Genomic DNA, 4,902 nt, shown 5'->3' on the forward strand with positions numbered 1-4,902 from the left:
GGATTTTGTCGTTGAATGCTCGTGTCTCCTGTCTCTCTGCGATGCACCAAGCTTTGCAGTGCTAAGGACCACGGTGACAGGCAAGAAAGCCTGGAACATGCCTGCCCTCAGCCCACGCCTTCTCTATTGGAAAACTTGGCCCTGGCCCGCAGCTGCAGCACCAGCCTGGTGAGCAAGACACGTGTACCTGCTTCTCCAGGGCAGGAGGGAGGTGGGGCTGTGTGTGGGTATCACCAACAAGTTGTTGAAGTATGACCTCTTGGATTCTGAGTGACTCATGTCCTCATGTATATTTAAGATCGAATGAATATTCAGGGATCTATGTGCTTCATGTATATTTAGTGTGTCATGAATATTTAGTATTTACTTGGTTCTTTCTAGGTTCACACGTATATGCCCTAATCACTTTATCCAACACGTTTCCTAGGTCTGTGGTTTAAATTTCCATGCTTAACACATTTAATGATTTCCATCAGCCTCGTTTGTTTTGTTGTCTTCCATGGGGGAATTGGATATTCTCAATGTAGCAATGTAGCAAATGTGAGAGGCTAGGTGTGAGTTTCAGGGCGGGGTCGGGAGAGGAAATCATCATGGGGTCTTGGGAGCCTCTGTAAGGACACTTATGTTAACTCTGAAAAAGAGGAAAGGGATTGCCTGTGTGGGAGAAGCGTCCATCCCAGTCATGCAAGATTTCACAGGAGACAGGGGTGGTAAAACACTAGATGGAGGTTCTAGAAGGTTCTTTGTAGGCTGCTGCTTACAGAGGGTGTTGAGGGTGTTGAGGGTGTTGAGATGGGGAGGATAATGAAGGCTAACTTCACTTGTTTGCCTCCCAGGCATTTAATTTTTGTCACACAGGCCACCCCTGCTGTGCAGGGGGCAGGTGACCCGAAGGGTGCCACGTTCAGCTGGGGTGCTCCTGCAGGTGGCAGTAGAAGAGGGCGGAGTGGGAGAAGTGTGGAGGACGGGAGGGGGCAAGCAGTGCTTCTACCACAGAGCGACATGGTGCTTCTCAATGGTTCAGTCTGCACAGTGAACTTGACTTCCACATCCTGCCCTGGTTTCTGCTGCAGTTCTTACATATTTCCTTCTGTCTCTGAGTGTATTTTGAACAATAGGATCTTAAACCTAATGGCATTATTTCCTTGGTTTGTTGGTACGGAACACTAATGTATTTTTGCTGGAGTGAAAATATTGCTGTGTTTGTTCATGAAGCCGAGGAGTTTTATGAGTTTACCTGTTTGAGTGTGTGTGGCCCTGGAGGCCACTGGAAGTGCTACCGAGACAGAGTCCCTGAAAAGTGGTTTTGCAGAATGCAAATGTCAAAAACAATGGGGGGTGTTATTCCTTTCTCATGTTCCTTTCCAGCATTTAAAATTGTGATTTGTTTACTTTCAAATTGTGGAATATAATTCTTAAAAAAAAAACATACACTAAAACTTAGTAAATATGGGTGGGCTTTGAGATGCTGAAGAATCTTGGATCCCCCATCAGAGGGCTTGGGTTCAGGTCCTGCCTCGACTTCCCACCCAGCTTCCTTCTAAGTCACCTCGGAGCAGCGGATACGAACACAAGGGCCTGGGTTCCTACCAACCACAGGGAGGACTTGCTAGGGTTCCTGGCTCTCGGCTTCAGCCTAGCTAAGCCACGATGCTTGGAGCATTTGGGAAGTGAACAAGTGGAAGGAAGATACTTCTTTCTCTTCCTTTCAAAAAAATTTTTTTTGAAAAATTTTAGTAAATAACCAAAGGATACTATTTGTCAGTATTTCTGAGGAGCAAAATTAGTAAATGAAATGAAAAATCCCTGTTTGTAATAAAACATTGTGGTATGCTGTTGTTACCTCGCATACCTTGACACATCAGTTAACCAATTAGGAAAAAACATAGTTTTAATTCCCATCTAGTTTCTTGCACAAAATAAGCGCCACATGGCTCAAATCTTTAGTGAAAATACCCAGTGACCGGAAGAAAACAGGAATACATTTATTTAAATTCTTGAATTTGGAATGGTACTTCTGTGCTTAGCGTGAAATTCAGATGCAACAAAGAAAAAAGCTGGATAATCTGATTACATTAAATGTTTTTCAAGTTGCGTTTGGGGAAAACATCATAAACGAAGTCAAGTAGCTTACAAGAAACTTGATAAAATATTTTCAAAATATACCTCAAAGAATCTACTTTCATACTCAAGATTTTAAAAAAAGATTTATTTATTTTTATGTCAAAGTCAGATATACAGAGAGGAGGAGAGACAGAGAGAAAGATCTTCTATCCGATGATTCACTCCCAAGTGACCGCAACGGCCAGAGCTGAGCCAATCTGAAGCCAGGAGCCAGGAGCTCTTCCGGGTCTCCCACATGGGTGCAGTGTCCCAAGGCCTTGAGCCATCCTCGGCTGCTTTCCCCAGGCCACAGGCAGGGAGCTGGATGGGAAGCGAGGCTGCTGGGATTAGAACCAGCATCCATATAGGGTCCCGGCATGGTCAAGGTGAGGACTTAAGCCACTAGGCCACCGCACCGGGCCCATGCTCAAGTTTTTGAATGCATTGAGCCTGAAACTGTGGCAGAAATAGCAAGTGAGAATGATGATGATAGGAGGAGCACAGGAAGCTAAGATTGTGGAGTGATGGCAAATGGCAGTGGAGTGATTTCCACCTATGAGGAAGATGGGGTTCAATGTTGCTGGGAGTGTGGGGGTTAGTGTCCCTGTACTGTTAGTGAGAAACGTGTTGGAGACAAATGTACGCTGTCAAAAATACCCAGGCACGATGTGATTTAATCTTGTGAACTGCCTACAACCATTTTATACAACTGATGAAGATATTGCACAGAAGCGATCTTGGCTTCAATTTATCTCTAAATTTTTTGGAGTGGTAATGAGATGATGATGATTATTTTTAATTATTAATTAATTTTATTTTTGATTATTTTTACATAGTTGATTAGGATGATTAGGGTCAAGGGCTACAGGAAGGTTGGTGAGATCCCACCTCTGAAAAATAAGTCTTTCTTGCTTCAGGTATGTCCTTCTGGAGATTTTAATAGATAATGAAATTGACTTTGCACTTTCCAAAGTCAATGCCTTTAATCTTGTATGCTGTTACTACTTTCTTCACCCCCACCCCCACCTAGCCCCCTTTCAATTCCCTTTCCCCTCTTACCATTAACTTGGTTATCCTCTGGCTAAAGAATTTGTGATTAAATTGTTGTAAGAATTCGTGGTCTCGAAATACAGCAAGACTTTTTCTCTCTCAGGGCAAAAAACTGGCACAAAGTTGAGCATTATGGTTGTGGTGATTTTCTTTAGCTCCTGTCATGTAGACCCTTGTCCTCTCCAAAACCTAGACGCGACAACTGAAGTCACACCTCCCACTCCTCTTTATTCCCACAGGATCCTTTGTCACAACACAGCAGGACCAAATTCTTCTTTTTTTAAGCTTTCATTTTATTCTTTCATTCATTTATTTAATGCTACAGTTGCACGGGCTCTGCGATTTCCCTGACCCCCTCCCTAAATATCCATTCCCCCAACCGATTTCTCCAATATTATTACAGCAGTACAGTCCTTCATAAACAGTCATAAGTCCATCATTCTGCTATTTACTTGTATCCTGACATTGCAGGTACAGACAGTGGCAGAGAGTCTAGCATCCTATTGTCAAAATATATTTACATATATGTTTATATTTAGTTGTATTAGGAGTCCATGTTTGATCTGGAAATGGAGCTGCGTACTGCGTTGTATCTTCATCTGGATATGATAGTCTCTATTATGCAGTTACTATAAATTCTTTCAAATGAAAAGTCATAAAACAAAATCAACAACAGGAAAAAGACATTGAAAATTATCACCAACATGAAGTTAAGTAACATGCCACTGTATGACCAATGTGTCACTGAAGAAATGAAAAAAGAAAAATCAAAAACCTTCTTGAGGCAAACGATGCTACTATGTGCCCTGTGAGTCAGTGAAGAAATTAATAGGAAAAAACTTTTGTGAATGAGTGAAAATAAAAACAAAAATATGAAACCCCCGATATGTAGCAAAAACAGTATTGAAAGGGCTATTGATCTTAAAAATATGGACTGTTTCAGGAATTAACACGTCATCCTTATGCAGGAACTATGCTAAAGTTCTCAGTATCGTTTCAGTTTTGGTCTGTACACTGCCTAAGCGGCACGAGCTAACTCTGTGAGGATTGTGCCGAGGTAATACGCTTTTGCATTTTGCTCAGAGTATTTTTTTTTCTTTCTTGTGCAATTAAATTTGCTTTACAATGGTGAGAATGATTTTAATTTACGTATTTAAATTTCCATTTCCTTCGTAAATGTTCTGAAATATGTCTCCTTGATCAATCACTTTGAGGTTTAAACAATCTCTTCGTATGATCATAATCATACGGAGAGATTCCTTATTGTGAGTCATTTTTATCCTAGTTGTCACGTGTAGCTCCACAGGAAGTAAGAAAAATGAAAACTCTGATTTTGCTCTCTCTGTCGCTCCCTTTTTCTCTGTAACTTTGCCTTTCAAATACATGAAATCTTACATAAAATAAAATAAAATGGAAAATCTAAAAGGAGGTTAATTTAGCACACAGTCTGGAAGGCTGTAGGCCACAGGTTGGCTGGCCCTATCTGCACGGGGTCCCTTGGTGGAGTTACAACAAGAGGAGAGAGAAGTAGCCACTGTCCATGAGCTGCACAAGGAAGTAGCAAGGTTCAGGGTCAGGTTCTGTCTTCTATAATAAGCCTTTCTCATGAGTACTGCCTCACTGCCACAGGCGTGCCCCAGTAACCCTGCACTGGACCTGCCTCCCAAAGTTCCAGCACTTCAGGGCCCCACACTGGAGACCAAGCTTCCAGCACTGGAGCCTTCTTGTTTCTCTTAAATTCATTTTGTT

General features: G+C 42.0%; 1 non-coding gene across 1 annotated transcript; it reads right to left on the reverse strand.

Annotated features, from left to right (window-relative positions):
- Positions 1–4,076: 4,076 nt before the first annotated feature.
- LOC118760640 (U6 spliceosomal RNA) lies at positions 4,077–4,179 on the reverse strand. The gene has a single exon (XR_004996903.2). It is a non-coding gene; the product is annotated as a U6 spliceosomal RNA (small nuclear RNA).
- Positions 4,180–4,902: the final 723 nt, after the last annotated feature.

This window comes from Ochotona princeps, chromosome 19 (assembly GCF_030435755.1).
Source record: "Ochotona princeps isolate mOchPri1 chromosome 19, mOchPri1.hap1, whole genome shotgun sequence".
In the NCBI taxonomy this organism is placed as follows: domain Eukaryota; kingdom Metazoa; phylum Chordata; class Mammalia; order Lagomorpha; family Ochotonidae; genus Ochotona; species Ochotona princeps.